The 19,020-nt window shown below is 38.4% G+C and overlaps 1 non-coding gene and 1 pseudogene across 3 annotated transcripts; both read right to left on the reverse strand.

Moving 5' to 3' along the window:
- Positions 1-1,387: 1,387 nt before the first annotated feature.
- LOC145587747 (DNA-directed RNA polymerase V subunit 7 pseudogene) lies at positions 1,388-4,874 on the reverse strand (annotated as a pseudogene). Of its 2 annotated transcripts, none has more exons than XR_014101415.1 (2): positions 4,736-4,874; positions 1,388-2,140 (listed from the first exon to the last, which is right to left on the reverse strand). The product of XR_014101415.1 is annotated as a DNA-directed RNA polymerase V subunit 7 pseudogene, transcript variant X1 (transcript). The 2 variants fall into 2 exon arrangements; XR_014101417.1 differs by having other exon boundaries at positions 1,388-2,155; positions 4,736-4,868.
- Positions 4,875-17,861: 12,987 nt separating this feature from the next.
- On the reverse strand, positions 17,862-17,968 carry LOC145590347 (small nucleolar RNA R71). Its single transcript, XR_014101970.1, has one exon. It is a non-coding gene; the product is annotated as a small nucleolar RNA R71 (small nucleolar RNA).
- Between the last annotated feature and the right edge of the window lie 1,052 nt (positions 17,969-19,020).

Genomic DNA, 19,020 nt, shown 5'->3' on the forward strand with positions numbered 1-19,020 from the left:
TTTTTTTTAAATGTACAATTAATCTATTCAAATGCGGTTTAACTTATGACTTTATGAGCAGTTATCATTATTTTTTACTAATATCTTTTACTATTTTGTGGGTAATTATGATATGACAGTGTTTTTTTTATAATATTTAAATAATGGATTATGTTTATGGGTAGTTATGATAGGATAATGTTTTTAAAAATTAGTTTTTAATTGTGTGTAATAGTGTAATTTTTACAAAGTAAAAGGGTATTTTAGGAAAAGCAAAATTTATCGACGAAGAAGTCCTTTCTCTTTATATAGTTCTGTAGATAAAATAAAAGTAATAACTACCTTAATGTAATTTGATAAAAAAAAGTTTGATGAAACTATCCCACATATGATATCATATCCACAAACAAAATCAAAACCTTGAAATTAAAGTCACATTCTCACATCAAATTTAGGTGACTCAATTTCATACGTTATCATATCAGGTAAATTTACATCGATTGTCTTTAGCTTTTTAGAAAATAACCAGTTTTCTTTATATTCATGCGCAGATTGCACGCATGCGCTTCTACGCTCGTTGATCGGGGTGAAAGTTCGGTTTGCGGTTTGGATTATAGCCAAAATCGAATCCAATCCGAATTAATTCGGTTTTGGATTTCTCAAATCGAATCCAAACCAAATTAAGATTCGATCCAATCCAAACCAAACCGAATTAATTCGGTTTTACTAATTAGAATCCAATCCAAACTGAAATTTGTTCCATTCTTTTGCAACATTAATCCCGAAACCCGTACTTCACCTAAAAAATTCCTACAATCGTTGAACTTTTTCTTGTTAACTACATTCTTTGTGAGAGAGATATTGAGAAAGGAGAATTGAGAATTAGGGCCTTATTTTGGTTTATACATGAAAGGGCAAATGGGTTGACTGGTTGAGATGCTTTGTAAAAGAAAATAGGCTTAATAAAATAGATTGAAATTTCGGTTTGTAATTCGGTTTTTGATTTTTAAAATTCCAAACAGAATCCAAACCATAATCCATATTTTTTAATTTTTCCAAACCAATATCCAATCTAAATTTCAAATAAATCCAAACCGAATCACTAATTCGGTTTGGTTCGATTTTAATCCAAATTATTTTCACCTCTATCGTTGATTTAATAATAATCACAAGATGAAAAATAAAAATTGAGAATTTGTGAATTTGATATCACTGTATTGTATAGTCGTACTTGGCTACACAACTTTGCAAGGACTGAAAAAGAAAAATTAAACAATTGCAAGGAACTGTTTTTAAAACTCCTTCCTGCATTGTGATTCAAAAGACCTGCTCCTTGCCGAGACCTGATAGGCATAGCAGTTCAAAGACCAAAACCTCTTTCGAGACTAAGCAATAAAAAGAAGATATGTAAGCAAATCCAAGCTGAATTCTATAGATGCTCTTTAAAGATGCTTACATACAGCCCATCGGCAGGTTAATAACAATCCACAGCGCATTACCCTAATACTTCCGAAATCAATGGTTAGAAATTATATACATCCGACTACAGTTAGAAATTAAGTTTGCAAACATAATACCCAGATATTAGGATTCACAAGATCAGGCAGAATACGCAACAAGTTAAAAGATCAGACAGGTCCAAGAAAGTCTCCCTCCAAACCAACCACAGCCTGAAATTCCCTTTCAGTCTCCACCCATTTAGTCCCGATGACACAAAAGCGCACCACCACATCTTTCTCGATCTTCGTCTGCTTCTCACTTATGAACATAGGATTTTCACCGGGAACATGTTGATAGCCAGGCATCTTCTGAGCAGAGAGAAATATGGTCTCAATGGGTCCAGATCTCAAGAACACCCCATGCCTCAAGACCTTGTGGACAGTTCCTTCCAAAACCTCTCCACGGAAAATCTTGAAAGTGAGACAGCTGAAGGTAACAGGAAAAAGAACATCCCCAGATTGCTGCCTGACTCTTCCCTCTCCTATGTTGTCCAGAGTTGTGACCGCAAGCAGATAGCCAAGCTCCTTTGTTGCCTTCTTGGCTGCAAAATCTTCCATCAACCGAAGTATGACCGACTTCTGCAGCATCAATCCTTTGACATCCATATGCTCACAAGGAATGATCACATTCCAAGGCAGTTGTACTTTGATGAACATTGTTTCTAGATAAGCACAAACTAATGAACAAGTTACAACAGAAACTAATGTGCTCTGGTCAAACTTATACTCAATCAGCAACAATTGTGAATTAACTTTCTACTCAAATAAGAAAATGGAAGCACATAGTATATATGCCTCAATTAAGGTAAACTTATAGAAAATATAAAACTACCCATCATCAACGCTTACCATCAACTTGTACATATTTTCAAGCTGCCATTTTGATACCATTAAAGGGAAACTGAGATTATATGAATGCAAGCTTGACAAGGAAATGAAAAACCTCAAAAGTTTCCGACTAAAAATCAGTACAAGAGCAGGGGGGGGGAAAAATCCCATCAACCAAAAACCATAACTTCTTTATGTTCTGTAATTTATACCAATATACCATAGTTTATCATTAGGATAAGTCCAAATTTAGCAGCTGTATGTCAATAGTTCTTCAGATTGCTTATTAGGTTGTAATGAACTTAAGTTCCTTGTATAAGATATTATATAAAGAAGTTCATACTTTGTAACCCCATATAGTCGCTTCCTTCCTTCACTACCCATTCATTCATTATTGACTTCTTTTTGAGTTTTTTTTTTTTTTCCTTCCTAAAGTCACCTAAACTTTAAGACAGCAAAAATGTTATCTGTTGAGCTATAGGCTAGGGCCTATCTGGAAGCTAGCTACATGTAGAGACTAATTACCTGAAAATACAACCCAGAAAGGTGTATTCTTCCTTTTACTGGGCAACATTTACAGAGGAACACAATGAGAGCCTAAAGTTATTATATTATAAAATTAGTGGAAATTAATCATACCTTATATAATCGGTTTTAAAAACTACCTTATAAAAAATTTGTTGTAAAAAACTACCTAATAAAGCACAAAACGTTGTATTAAGGTACCTTTTCCCGAATTACAGGAGTTATAACTATTTCCTGGCATTGACTTTTCATTTTTTTTTTTTTTTTTTTTTTTTCCTTTTTTCTTTCTTTTTCTTTCCATAACACAGAAGTTGATGATTACTATTTGCTATCACAATTCACAATAGAGGCACCGAGTTGCACCTTTTATTCTCACTTTCCCTTTAAATAATGGCAAATTCCTCTACTTAGTTCCTTTAAAACAATCCCTTACCTTCTTTCTCTCTTCTCTCAGCTTAATACATGAAAAAATAAAAATTAAAAAAATAACCTTTTGAAAGCTCATCTATGGCAGACACCAACATCAAACTCTGAAGAAGAGACAATCCTTATCTCACGCAATATTCTCAAAAGAACATCAAACCCTGAAGAAGATTCAATTCTTATTCACTTCATCATAAATGAGCAATAATTTCATAAGGGTTTGCAAAACAATTAGTTTGAAACCCTCACACAATCCCGGGGGTGAAATTTTGGACAAGTTTTTTTTTATGGTTTGGTCTTCTTCAAGAAGAAATGAGAGAAAAATGAGGTTTTGGTGGGTAATTTAAGGAGACATGAGAACATGAGGGTATTGAAAAGAGAGAAGAAAAAATTCTAAGGAAGATGAACATTTTGGATATAAATGGAGGGGAAAAAAAAAGGGGCAAAAAACAAAATGAGAAAGCCCGAAAATGGTCAAACTCTCGAAATCTGACAAATTTATGCTTTATAAGGCATTTTAATACAACATTTTAATATAAGGTAGTTTCCCACAAATTTTCCATCTATTAACTCCGTATTATAATAGATCACAACAAAGAGGACTACTTTAATTGTATTGGTTATAATCAATTGTGCAGCAGCAAATTGTTGCACTCCAAATCAAATTGCTAAATAAACTAAATCTCTGTTATTGCACAAGTAACTGAGGAATGTGTGTACATCTCAACGGTCACCCACTCACCCCCCAACCCCACCTAAAACGCCGCCACTAGAACCCCTGCCACCTTGGGTAGGCATTGGGTAGGAAAATATGTATTTTCAGTTGAAATCTACTAATTCAACCTGGATAAAAATATCCAAAGTTCCAAACGGGTTAATAAGATCCGCAATTCCGCAAACAACGTTCACAAATAGCCAAAGTCTAGAATGGAATTTGGTAAATCAATAATCCGCTTCGCAACAGGATGTCGAAATTGAGGCCAAAAGCCAAACCAGCATAACAAACATTAAAAAAGAAAATTCAACATGCAAATCAAATTCAAATTCTTTCAAAAGGGTTCAACATAACACAGCAAAAAAAACACATATCTTGAGACAAACATTGGTTCAACAATGACAATAGTTTGAGCTCAAATCATAACAATAACAATAACAATCTCACTATAGAAACTTACAGAACTCAAGAAACATTATCGAAATAGCATATCAAAACCAAAGGGCATATCACTATAGGAACCAAATTTGATTCAATTATCAAACAAGGCCCAAAAAATTACATAATTTTAGGGATATGTGATTCAATTATCAAATTTCTAGCAACATTATCGCTGGTTATCATCATTCATAATCTTCGTATTTAGAACTTATAGCTGAGATTTTCGAACCCTACACTTACTGCATTAACAATTAAGTTAAATAAGATCAAAGATAAACCCTAAATTGTGAAATTGATATGATGATTACTAAAACAAACAACTTACCTAATGGAGAGTGTGAAATGTGTTGTTTGGAGCGCTTCAATGGAGAACTGAGAGAGAGAAGGGAGCAAGAAGAGGAGGCACTTGGCAAGTAGGCAGGGCTATCAGGCTATGTTCATCCGATTTTAGAGCCCCATTAATAAAGTGGATTGCTAAATGGCCAAAATGGGTCACATCCGTCTTAAATGTGTCGGGGTCTTACATGATTTTACATGACTATACATAAGGGGCAATTTAGTTGATTTTTTCAATTAACATGGTTTGTCTATTGACCAAAATTTTACACCATTCAGGTTATAACTGATTACACCATTAACGATTTTACCAAAAATATGTATTGTTCATGGTAGTCCCACTAACACATTTTTTTGTTGTTTATTTACAAATTTACCATCTCGATAAACAGGAGTTGTTTTTTACTGCATAAAATGATAAACTTGTACTATTCTCATATATTTTAATGTAAGTAAAGAATCTTTGGTCAAAATTTAAAATTTTGATCATAAAAAGTACACAATTATATGTGGCTTGTTACACGGTGTGACCAGCCAACACGAGAGTTTCTTCATTAATGTTATTCGATTCGTATTATAGGGGTTACCGGTCCGTATTATAGGGGTTATTTCGTCAGTGTTATAATGCTTACTCAGTTAGTATTACAAGAATTACTCAATAAGGATTACTTTGCTGTTCAGCCGCACATAAGACGGCTGAAAAAGGTACAAACAAAAACTTCATTTTGGAATTAAGGGAGTAATACATTAAAAAAATAAATCAACGGAATAGGTTTCAATGTAATAATTTATAATATCAATATTTAACATAATTACTACTGTAATGTTTAACTATATACACATATATCTTAAGAAAAATTGGTTTTTAATCTCAACTTTGGGCTAAATAATCCCAATTTTTCAATTATTCAAGAATGATCAGAACTTGGGGCGTTTTCTTTCTATTGGTCGATGATTGGTGAACTGATGAAAGGGTTAAAAAAATGACACTTATCAAATGCTAATTGATCCAAAAAATAAAATAATATAAAACAAAAATGAAAAAAAAAAATCCCCAGCAACCTCCCACCGTAGCACCATCCCTCTCCCTCCCCAGCTTCGTTAGTAAACAGGGGCATAGCTACATTGGTGCACGTGCATCACCAGCCCAAAAAAATGAAGTTGAATTTTAAAATAAAAAAAATCGAAGAGATCGGTTTTTTTTTTTTTAAAAAAAATGACCATTGTCTTAGATGCTAGTTAAACAACCGGTCTCTAAGGTCATTTTTACTATTCTTAATAGTAATGGGTCAAAGAGACGACTTATATTAAACAACCGGTCTCTAAGGTCATTGTACTTTTTTTTTTTTTTACTACTATTAAAAGTAGTGAATAGGTATTATTTGTTTTTTTTTTTTGGTAGTAACTTCGACTTATTAGATGCAATTTTTTAAGTACTTTTTAGTTGTAGTATGAATATTTGTGTCCTATTTTTGGATTGAAATCGATTTGGTTATTATATAATTTTTTTTAAATGTAATTTTGGATTGAAAACAATTATGAATTGAACTAGACCCCAATTTTTTTTTTTTTTGTACTTTCATATGTGATCAATAAATGATGGTGACTCACCAACTCGAAAATCTTAGATCTACCACTGCCAGTAACCATCTTCTCCCTCCTCGGCTTCACTAGTAACCATCTTCTTTCTCCCCAACTTCACCAATAACCACCTTCTCCTCCCTAGCCCAACCAAAAACCACCACCTTTCCTTGAAAACCACTTGCAACCCCACCCTCTTACCTTGAAACTACTCTCACCCCATCCCTTTCCCCTGAAACAACCATTTCATTCCTCCCTTCTCTCGAAACAACCACAACCCCACCATCTCCTTCCCTTGAAACCACCTTAACCCCACCCCCTTTGTCAAAATCACCATAGTTGTACCTCCTTCCTCCGAAACCACTACTTTCAAGGTTGTTTTGGAATTTGGACATAGGTTAAGTTTCAAGGTGATTTCAAACCGTAGTTTTAGAGAGAGGGGGTGGCTTTTAGGGTGGCTGGGCGGGTTTTTGGACGAGGCTGAGGGAGGAGTCGATTTCTGGTAGGTGAGGAAAGGATGGTTTTGGATGAGAGGTTGCAGAGGGATGACATCGGTAGTGGGGTGGGGTGGTTTTAATTTATTTTATATTTTAAAAATTATTTTTAATTGTTTGGATCAATCAAGGCTTGATACGTTTCAAATAACTTATTATAATAGGATTGTTGAGTTTTGTTGACCGGTCAGAAGAAAACGCCTCAAAAGGAAAAATTGTCATTAATAATACAACCTTTGGGCCTTTTTTTTTTAATAATACAACCTTTGGATTATACCTAAATAAAACATCCTTTAGGGGTCCTAATTTTAAACAAGACAAAACCGGATGTAACCGGATAAGCAAGTTAACCATGCTATATGTCGTTATATGATCAACTTAAATATTTTTTTTTTGTTTTTGTTTTTTTTTTTTTAAATTTTCTCTCTTCTTCCTCAAACTCCACCACTGCTCCACCCCCTCTCTCCATCACCACCATCACTGCAGCCAACCACCACCACCAAAAGCTCCCACACAACCCACCAACCAGCCTAGATTCCACCCCTACCCGTCTGCAGCCCCATTTCCACCCTTCCCGACCACTACAGCCAACCACCACCACCAAAAATTGCCACACACCCCACCAACGAGCCGAAACTCCCCACCTCACCCAACCACAACTCTTTTCTCCCTCACGAACAGCAGCCACCACTGGCTATTCCCTCTCCTCGCACCAACAATACCAACATCGCATCACCAATTCCCTAATTACACACCAAATCACATCCAACATCACCAATTACCACCAATCTGCCACCCCCATTCAGCAATAAAATCACACATCAATTGGTAATCCAAATTAAATCAATATCAACACCAATCGCAAATCAACATTAGCAGCAACAATCGCAAATCAACAATTCAACATCAATTGGAGGGAGAAAGAGAAAGCTAAGGAAGAAAGCGGCGAGGTGGTAGGTTTTATCTGGGTTTCGACAGAGAGGGGATAGTGGCGAGCTCGCAGGGGCAGGGGATGCGGGGAAGGGAGATGGGCTAGGGCAGGGATGCGGGGAAGGGGGTGGCCGGAAAAAAGCAGGTGCAGCGAGCGGGGAGGGGAAGGTTGTTTTGGGTAAAAATACCCCAGACATGTGGACCAATCAGAGAGGGCCACGTGTCAAGCCTGGACAGGTCCACCTGAGCCAATTATCAGCAGACATGTGTCAGCCTTAGATACCTGCTAGAATTGCGGCCTTCAAGGCCCAATTCCATAGAATGCCGTAAAACGGCGCAGCCCACCAAATTTAGGCCAGAATGACCTAAGAGAGGACACCTTTCCCAATGACCCTATAAATAGGGAGATATCCCCTATTTTTGGGACACATTCAATCATTTATTACACCTACTCTACATTCTCTCACATAAGAGAAAACACCTGATCTCGGAATCCAAGAAGATTTCCTTTACTTTCCGCACCTTTTTACCTTCTCCAAAAACGTTCTAACTTGATCGTCGGAGGTGGAGCTCCAACCACCCGGAGTCTCCGTTGTTTTGCAGGTATAGGCGCAGTTGGACTAGTCTTCGAGCCGTAACTCTCCCAAGGGATAAAAACACCCAAAACATTAGGCGCCGTCTATGGGGAGAGTACCTCAAAGACGGTTCAAGAGTCTATACCACCGCCAGACCCCAGCCGTCCTACGGTTGACGGGGAGGTCTTTACAGACCAGGAAGACGATCACGATGTGGATGTCGAAACATATGTGGCCTCTGACGGGTCACTCATTGCTAAACACATTCGTTCCAGGGATAAACTGGAGCGAGTAAACAACAAAGCCGGTACCAGCAGGTCTGCTGGACCACCGCCTGGTATCACCGGAGGTCAGGCTCCAGTAACCCGAGACGAGCTCATGAAATTCATGTCAAGTTTCAAGGGTGAGATCAAGGACCTGATCGAAAAGAAGACGGTCGGCTCAAGCAAGAGTCAGTCGACCAAAAAATCTCCTCGAGCTGCGAGGAAGAAGTCAGTTAGAGACAGGCAGCCTACTCCACATCCCAAGGAGAAGACTACGCCTGCCCTTAACTGGACTAAAATCCTTCTACCCCACACGGGCACTAGGAAGGTCATTCGAGCTGTTCAGCTGGATGGCAGTAAGAAGACCTTCACCGATGCTCGACATATTATTGAGCAGAATCAAAATCAGCAACTGTGTGTGTCAGCTTCTACATCAAGCTTTCCTGACAGCTTCAATAATACATTTGCAAGGAATACTCAATCCTTGCATGGGAGCCATATAGGTGGCAAGTCCGTCCATTCTGGCCATCAGATGACTGGGAATGCCCCGTATGTTCCTCAGATGGCATATGGGCCATACACCCCTCACTTTATGCAGCCGACCCTCTTTGGAGGACAGGCGGCATATAATGTCCAACCCTTGGACTGGCAGCTCCGTCTGCGTAAACTTGGTGAACAAACTTCTGCGTTCTCAAGGAGATAACCGAGGCGGCACAGTCGGCCAAGGTTAAGAATGTGTTGGTTGGTGCCTATGATGGTACCTCCAACCCTGAGGACCACCTCATGGCCTACTCCAACCTTATGCACATGCACGGGTTGGAGGATGTTATGTGGTGCAGATGCTTCCCGGATACCTTGAAGGGCATAGCCCAACAATGGTTCGGCAACCTGCCAGCCAGGTGCATTGATTGCTTCAGGAAGCTTGCTTTCCTGTTTGCCTCCAACTTCTCGATGAACATCCCTGCCAAGAAAACAAGTCTTGACTTGAGCACCATACGGTAGGGAGAGAGAGAAGGTCTCCACTCCTATGTCAGATGGTTCAATCTGGTGAGAATCTAGATTCAGGGGCTGTCTGATGAGGTAGCCTATACAGACTTCTTCAAGGGTCTGAAGGATGGGTCGACCTTTAAGTTCGACCTTGTCCAAAAGAGGGTTTTCACCTTTCAAGAGGCGGAGAGCTTTATTCAAGCTACCGACCTTTGCTCGTTCGGCCATCAGTTGGACTCTAAGAAGTCTGACAAGCCAAAAGAGAGTCGATCTACTCAGCCGGCTCTGAAAGCCGAAGAGAGAAAAAAGTGAAAAGAAGTTTGGGCGGTTGATGAGCCTCATCAGCTGTCCAAAAAGAAAAAGAAAGAATTCAAGTCGTACGTCTCTCGGTACGAATTCAATAAAGACTGCCACTCCATCTTCATGGAGATAAAGGACCGGCTAACCATTGAGAAGCCGAATCCGATGAAGACTTCTGTCCAATCGCGGAACAAGAATAAATACTGTCACTTCCATGAGGAAGTCGGCCATGACACCAATGACTGCACAAAAAGACAAGGACATTATTTCAAACGTACATAAAAGGAGGTGCCTTTAGCACTACAACATATAGTACCCATTTAGGTGTGGGAGTGTTTGTCATTTCCCTATATTGGTTGGACATGAGTCTTTAGAGTAGTGGACTTTATAGCTTATGTAAACTGGTCATATAATAGGGTAGTGCACAAATCACAAAAAATTACTAGATAAAATAAAAAAGTACTCTAACAGTCTAAGTGAACATATTAATATACTTACTATACTCTAAAGGGTTAAACGATACTTGCTTATAAGGAAAATGACGTATTCCCCTGGCGAGACAAAAAATATTGTACTTTATACAATACGATTATTATACATATACGTACAAAAATACGGTCTAAAATACTTACTTCATAAAAAGAAATTACCCTTATCCAAAATCTCCACTCTCCACTTAATTCTTATCTTCTTCCATCTTCCTCCTTACCCGAAAAAATCAAACAAAAACCACCATTAAACTCAAACACCATGTTTCAAGAAAACCAAGAAGATCAACCTGTCTTTACATTTGAGGAAGACATGAGGATGATAAGGGTGTATTTCATGTACATTGTGGGGCTAGTGGTCCTCCTAATGGTCATATTAATTTACTTGTTAATCCATAAGTAAAAACCCGAAAATTACATCGGTGGAGCAGGGTAGAAATGCATGTAGTGTCAGTTGTACTTCAATATTTTGTAATTTAGTAGTTTAGAAGTCCAAATTATAACATGTATTTTGGGAATTATGAATAAAAATCATTATTATTACTCATTTTCTTTGTTTTAAATAATAAAACGAGCGTCATTAAGTTTATAAAAATAATTAGCAAAATAATAATAATTATTTGCAAAGAAAACGATAGCTATAATAATAAAAGATAATTAATAATGATAATTACAAAGGTAAGATTAAAATTTGGTGTCTACAGATTGCCCCACATTGATTGAGTTTAAATAAAATGATAATCAATGTTTGAGAAAAGACACAAAATTTTGATGTATGTTAAAAAATAAAATAAAATGAGAGAAATCCTAATTGATCTTCATTTAAACATCGGCCTGAGTGCAGTTGAAAAACTGGCTACAAAATAGAGTGAAATTCTCACTCAATTGCAACACAAATGTTGGCTTGGGTGCAGTTGAAAAACTGGCTGAATAATAGAGTGAAATTCTCACTCAATTGCAACACAAATGTTGGCTTAGGTGCAGTTGAAAAACTGGCTGAAAGAAAAAAAAAAATAGAGTGAAATTCTCACTCAGTTGCAACACAAATGTTGGCTTGGGTGTAGTTGAAAAACTGGTTTAACCTTGCAGAAGATTAAAACTCCGATTTGCACGAGCTTGAAGAAAAAATAACAATCATTCTTGGAAAAAAAAAACACAGTTTATGGATTTCGGATGCAAAAACAGCAGGTGGTTTGTACTGAGTTTTCGGAAAAGTCAACTCCTTCGGCCTTTTCTCCCTGGCTCTATTACCACCACCACCACCCCTATATAAAAAAAAGGTGGTATTCATTTTTTTCTACACCAAATCAACTCCCTTCTTCTTCTTTCAAGCTTATCAAGTCTTATTTATTCTCTCCTCAAATTGCTAAGAAAAAAATGAATGCCATGTTTCAAGAATTCAATGAAATCAGTGGAGCTAGAAAGCTCCAACTAAAAGGGGTGAAAGAAGACATTTCTCCACCTCATCTTTCCCCTTATACAAGTGTCTTTACTAGAACCATCACCCCTATCCTAGTTATTTAACCTCGGTATGATATGATTCATGCTGCTGTTGAATTTTGGGATGAAGAACGCCATGTTTTCCGCTTTGGAGAGACGGAAATGACTCCTCTTCTAGAAGAAGTGGAGGGTTTACTTGGCCTTCATAAAGAAGGCCGTGTGATTACACCTGTTGACCCAAGGGCAATTAATGCGGTTATGAGGGATTTGCTAGGTATACCATTAAATATGGAAAGCAATTATCGCCTGCTTGACATTTTAATTTTAGAGAACTTCCTTGAAACCTTCTCTTTATCTCATTGGGAATTTGCCAACAATGAGGATTTCAAAAAGTGCCAAGAAAGAGCTTGCATCCTTTTATTGCTCGGCCTTGTTTTACTCAAGGAATCATTATTTTCCTGTCATGTTCGTTGCCTTTCTTTGTTGTCACATATTGAGTCAGGGAACCGTTTAGGGCCTCTTATCCTAGGGGAACTTATGATGGGGCTTGACCATCTGAAACAAAATCCAGGTGGTTTTGTTAAAGGGTGTCCAATTGTGCTTCAACTTTGGTTATGCGATAAATTCAAGCTGTCTAGACCACCTTTTCAAACTCCTTACCAAACCCGACATATTCGGGAGAGAGGCTTTTTTCCTATATTTCATCAATGTTGCAATCATGGTGGATTGGTAGACGTCTTTGCCGTAGCTGATGTGGAATAGATCATTTCATTTCTCAACATAAATTCCACAACAATTAGCACTAGCAGGTGTAGAGGTGTTCAACTTCCAAGATTGTGTCGCGTCACATTCTATCTTCCTTGGAGATGCTTGAGACAAGCGGGCCAACTCCAACGACTCCTAGAGCTCCATGAGCTCCCAGTGGTACCTTGTACCACTTATGAAATTGGTAGTGTGGAAGCTCTTAGGGCGTCATCTCGTGTATGGCAATTTGCACGAATGCTTCCAGCACTTTCAGTCCTCGAAGATGATGTTCCAACCGCGTCCTATACAACATGGTTGTTGGAGGACCTCGAGGGTGATGCTTGAATAAATCCTTAGAGGGATTTCGTTATTTGTACTTCAGAATTTGTATTTTGTGTTTCCCTTGCTTATGTATTTTCAATTCCAAAAGAAGAAATCGTATCCGAAGGCATTGGTCTCTTGGGTATGGTGTATGTGGTTGTTGTATCCATGGTTAAAAATGGATGTAATCTCGCCAAAAACCGAGAGAGTTTGTGTTATGATCAAATAATAAAAAAAAAAATTTTGTTGCAATCATATTTTGTTAAGTATTTCCTTGATCATGATCTTTTAATAATAATGAATATTTCTACATGACCCTTAAGCATGCAATGCAAACATGCATGAAATCTAAACTTTATCATGATACACATAACTATCTAGAGCTAGTAGGAGATTCACGTTTTTTATTTTTTGCGAATCCCAAAAATACAACACCGTACTAATCAAGCATAATACTTTTTTAACTAATCAAGGTTGGTGAAATGAACAAATTCATTTCCATCAAGATCCATCAATTTTACTGTGCTATTGGTGTATGATGTTTGACCAGGAAGGGACTTGACCAGTTGGGCTTGAACTTTCCACGTGGATCATGAATCGGTGCTCGATTTTCCTTAAGTACCAGATCTCCCTTTTGGATATTCCTTTCCCTGACCTTTTTATTAAAAGCCCGAGCAATGCGTCGCTGATAAATTTGAATGTTGTGAAGGGCTTGTAACCTTCGTTCACTTGCCAAAGAAAGTTCATCATATCGTTCTTTAAACCATTGTTCTTCATATATCTCGTTTTCATTCATTACACGAAGCAATTGAATCTCCGTTTCGATTGGAAGAAGCGGATCCATTCCATATACCAAAGAATATGGAGTAGTCCCAGTTGGTGTTCGAATGGAAATTCTGTATCCCCAAAGTGCATAAGGAAGTTCATCGGGCCATTCTCGAGCCCTATCTGTCATCTTGGCGATTATCGTCTTGATGGTTTTGTTAGCTGCTTCAACAGCTCCATTGGTTTGAGGACAATATGGTGATGATTGGTGATGTCTGATTTTGTACTTCTCAAGGGTTTCTTTGAGATGGCCTTCAAATTGCGAACCATTGTCGGAAATAATTTCAAAAGGTACCCCATACCGACATATAATGTTATTGATTACAAATTTTGAAACTTGTTTTGCCCCTAGTTTCGAATATGATGATGCCTCCACCCATTTCGAAAAATAATCGACAGCAACCAATATATATTGATGCCCGTTCGAAGATTTCGGATGTATTTGCCCAATGATATCTATGCCCCAGCTGGAAAAAGGCCATGGAGAAGTAAAATTATTCAGGCTAACTGGCGGCATATGATTAAGGTTTGCAAATAGCTGACATTTTTTGCAGGTTCGTACGAAATGGATGCAATCACTTTCCAAAGTGGTCCAATAATACCCTGCTCGCAGAATCTTCCGAGCAAGCATTCGTCCATTCATGTGAGGCCCACATTCTCCCCCATGTACCTCTTCCATGATCCTTTGTGTCTGCTCCCCATCGATGCATAATTGCAAATTTCCATCAAAACTCTTATGATACAACAAACCTTTCAATATTGTGAAATGAGAGGCTAGCCTTCGAATAGCCAATTGATCCTTCTTGTGACTTCCTTCAGGATATTCTCCATCGATTAAATACTTTTTAACATTAGTATACCAAGCATCCTCATCATCTTCTTGGGTTAATAAAGCAATTGTTGGTTTAAAATCAACCACTAGAATTTCTTTTTCTACAATTGTTACCGACTGTACCTCAACATCATCGTCCCAAGTTAAATCTACTGCCATATCTGCCAAAGCATCGGTGAAACTGTTTTGTTCGCGAGGAAGATGTTTGAACTCTATTTCTTCAAAGAATGGGATAAATTGTTGAAGATACTCCGTGTACATTTGCAACCTTTCGTCCCGAACTTTCCAAGCTCCAATAGTCTGGGAAATTATGAGATAAGAATCACCGTATACTGTGAGATTTTTTGCACCAGTTGCTAATGTCGCTTTGATTCCATAGATGCAGGCTTCATATTCAGCCGTGTTATTCGTCGTTAGGAAACTAAGCTTCACAGCGAAGGGAATATGTACTCCATAAGGATCGATCAATAATACTCCTGCACCATTGCCCCTTCTATTTGAGGCTCCATCAAAATACATCTTCCATTGTGACGTACTAAGACAGAAAATATGTTCATCTGGAAAATCATCATCAAATTCATCACCCGATATAGGTCCATCAGCCAAAGCTTCAGATATAGCCCTCCTTTTGACAAACTTTTGATTCACACACTGAATGTCAAATTCTGACAATATCGCATGCCACCTTGCTATTCTTTCACTCAAGATTGGCTTCTCAAAAATGTACTTGATTGGATCTAACCTCGAAACCAGATTAGTAGTATGTGCTTGCAAATAATGTCGAAGCTTCTTTGTTGCGTAAATAAGGGCAATACAAGCTCTTTCTAAAGGAGTGTATCTAGTTTCATACTCAAGGAACTTTTTACTGAGGTAGTAGATAGCTATTTCCTTCCTTGTACCCTCTTGGTATTGTGCCAAAAGAGCTCCCATGGCTGTTTCCGTAATAGTAAGATATAATATCAAGGGCTGCCCCGGTTTCGGCGGCATTAAAATCGGAGGATTCGAGAGGTATTCTTTCATTGAATCAAATGAGGCTTGACATTCGTCATTGCATTTTGTAGGAACATTTTTCTTAAGTAACTTGAATATAGGTTCACACCGGGTTGTCAATTGCGATTTGAACCTTGATATGTCTAATTTATGTAGTATTTTACCCCCGTCCCTTGGTCATTATTAGTAGTGTTTTTGGCTCTTTAGAGCCATTTTTATTACTAATATGTGTTTTCTAGTGTTTTCGTAGTTTTGGTTGAGTTTTGTAGGGAATTGCACCTTTGGAGTACTTTCCCGGGATTTTATGGAGCAACTACGAGCATTGGAGGAGCACGGCCATCTTTCGTAGCCCAAGATCGGTTAGAGTAATCAAACCGGTGAATAAGGGCTCGACTTGTGTGAAGACGAGGCATTTGGACCGAATGATTAAAGCCCCAAAGAGGATATTTGGTTTGGGCCAAGTTACGAGCCTAAACGAGGAGTCCAAGCGGCCCAACGATGGTCCGCCCGGTGGTCTGCCCGGTGGTCCGCCCGGTGGTCCGCCCGGTGGTCTGCCCGGTGGTCCGCCCGGTGGTCTGCCCGGTGGTCCGCCCGATGGTCCGCCTGGTGGTCCGCCCGGTGGTCCGCCCGATGGTCCGCCCGATGGCGCGCCCGATCGGGCAAAGAAGACTTATATCGCAACAAAAAGGCGCGCCCGGTCGGGCGGTGTGGCGCCCGGTCGGGCGCGTGTCTCTGATAGATCTTTTAAGCATCGTTTAGTTTGTTTTAGTTTAGGATTCTTGCTTATTATAAATATGTTTTTGTTAAGCAAGTTGAGGATCTTCTTTTTTTTGACACTTCGTTATTCTTCCTTTACTTTTGTAATTCTTTCTCTTAGATTTTCTCTCTCTACTTAAGCTTATTTTCTCTCTCTACACTATATACTTTGTTCTTTACTCAACTCTTTATTCTGATTACTTTGGTAACGATTTCTTTTCTCTTAATCTCAGTTATTTATTTTATTCCTTCTATCATGTTTTATTTTATTGCTTTGATTAGTTTAGATTTAATTATGTGTGAGTAGTTCTTTTTCTAGGGTTTATGGGGATCCATAATTAATATGAAGGGATAATTTGTTATTATTGATTATTGATGTTGCATGGTAATTTCTTATTGAATTGTTTAATTCTTTGCAATTAGATTATGAATCGAGCAGATGTAATTTGACTGTGAATGTTTAGCAATATTGAATTGATGAATCGAGCAGATGTTAATTTGATATTAAAGGCTATTTTCAATAGGAACTTAGATCTAGTAAATTGCGAGAGCCTGTTAGATCTATGCTGGTTAATAAATTGCGAGAGCCTGTTAATCATGTTATTTGTGCAATGTTGATTGATTGATTGTTATGTTTTATCCCGGAATATTAATTATTGGTGAACCTGTGACCCTAGGCCTTCTTATATCTGATTTTCGCCTTAAACTTAATCTTCGTAGTATAGTTTCATATTATAACAACAATTTGGTTACCTTGATAATTTAGACTATATTAATTAATTAGGAGTAGAAAGACCAGTTTCCCTGTGGATTCGACCCTACTTCCCTATCTACTTTAGTTAGAGGATTTAGGTAATACTTTTGATTAGGTGATACGACTTTAGCCTGTCAAAATTTGGCGCCGTTGCCGGGGAAACGGTTATATTTTTTATTTCTAATTGTTTTTGTAGTCTAGATTATTTTCCTTCGTCCCGGAGAACATAAGTTTTTTGGGACAGTTCTCATATCTGTTGTCTAGTTCTTTGTTTATGCCCAGGTGTTCCAGATCAGGCTACATTCCTTTCGATCCTGAGATCGAGCGCTCTTTCCATAGGCAAAAGAATTTATACAAGCAAATACTGGCGAGTTCTGGTGGTGAAATTCCTAGAGACCCTTCATCTAATTCTAGTGATCCAGACACTTCTTCAGAATCAGAATTAGAGATGGGAGAAAATCCACCTAAAAAGCTCAGCGACTATTCTCAGCCATCTTTGGCGCATTTTCCCCACCTTTCTCCTACGCCAGATCTTGAGGGAGTTCAATTCGAGATCAAGCCCCAGTTCATCACGATGATAGAAAGGAAGCAATTTAGTGGAGCTAAGGGTGAAGACCCAAATCTACACATTGCTGACTACTGTCAATATTGTAACACTATAAGGCAAGCTGGGGTCACGCAAGACCAAATAAGGGAGATTCTCTTTCCTTTCTCTTTATGTGGAAAAGCTAAACTGTGGTTTAATGGTTTAAATAGAACTGCACTTGGCATTACTAATTGGGAGACTCTTGTTTTGAATTTTTATAACAAGTATTACCCTGCAGAGAAAACAGCTCTATTGAGAAGCGCAATTCAAAATTTCGCCCAAGAGCCAGATGAGTCACTATATGAAGCTTGGGAGAGATTCAAAGACCTGCAGAGAGAGTGCCCTCATCATAACTTAGCACAGTGGCAGTTGATACAAGCTTTCTACAATGGGATCGGAAATTCTTCTAGAGCAATTTTGGATTCTGCAGCTAATGGGAGGTTTATGAACCTCAATGTTGATGATGCAGGTCAGGTTATTGAAGATATGGCGATCCATAATTCCCAATATGGGAATCCTAGAGGTTTTGCAAACAAGGGAAAACACCACGTCGATTCTGTATCCTTTTTGCAATCTCAATTAACCTCTATTTGTCAGAAATTGGACAACCTTACTACTGCTAATTCTAAAATAACAAATGTTTCTGCAATTGATAATAATGCTAATGATGCTTTCTGTGAAAATTGTGGAATTGTAGGTCATTGGGAACATGAGTGTAGGAGTTCTATGGAGCAGGTCAATGCTTTTCAGTCCATCAAGCAAAATAACCCATACTCCAACACCTATAATAATCCCGGGTATCGGAACCATCCTTACCTTTCCTATAGGAGCAGTAATGTGCAAAATCCCACACCTCCACCTCCACAACAACCAGCACCACCACCTCAGCAGAAATATTACCATCCCAATGCTGGCCAGAAAAACCAACCGCAAACTCCTCCACCACCTTCTGACCCAGCTTTATCAGAAATTAGAGCGATGTTAACTAGTATGCAAAAGCATATGGAGAGTAGAGACTCACAAATTGACTCGATTGTAGCCCACAATAAAGTCATAGATACTCAAATTGCACAGTTAGCCGCTGCTCTTCAGGTTCGCCCACAAGGAGCCCTACCATCGCAACCAGTACAACCCACAGATCAGGCGTTTGCAATTACCCTCAGGAGTGGTTCACACTATGATGGGCCTCCTATGCCCAAAGAAGATGAACCTGTTTCAACAGAAATTGCTAATCCTGATTCCTTTATACCAAGGGATATTAATCCTAGCCCTGCAGGGCTAAAGGGTAGTACTAATATTTCTGATGTTATATTGCAGGGTAAAACTCCAGGGAAGGTTGTAACTCAAGACATGAGTAATGATGTGCAACAACCAATTATCAAACTACCATTCCCAAATCGAAATTTGA

This window comes from Chenopodium album, chromosome 17 (genome assembly GCF_948465745.1).
Source record: "Chenopodium album chromosome 17, dcCheAlbu1.1, whole genome shotgun sequence".
In the NCBI taxonomy this organism is placed as follows: domain Eukaryota; kingdom Viridiplantae; phylum Streptophyta; class Magnoliopsida; order Caryophyllales; family Amaranthaceae; genus Chenopodium; species Chenopodium album.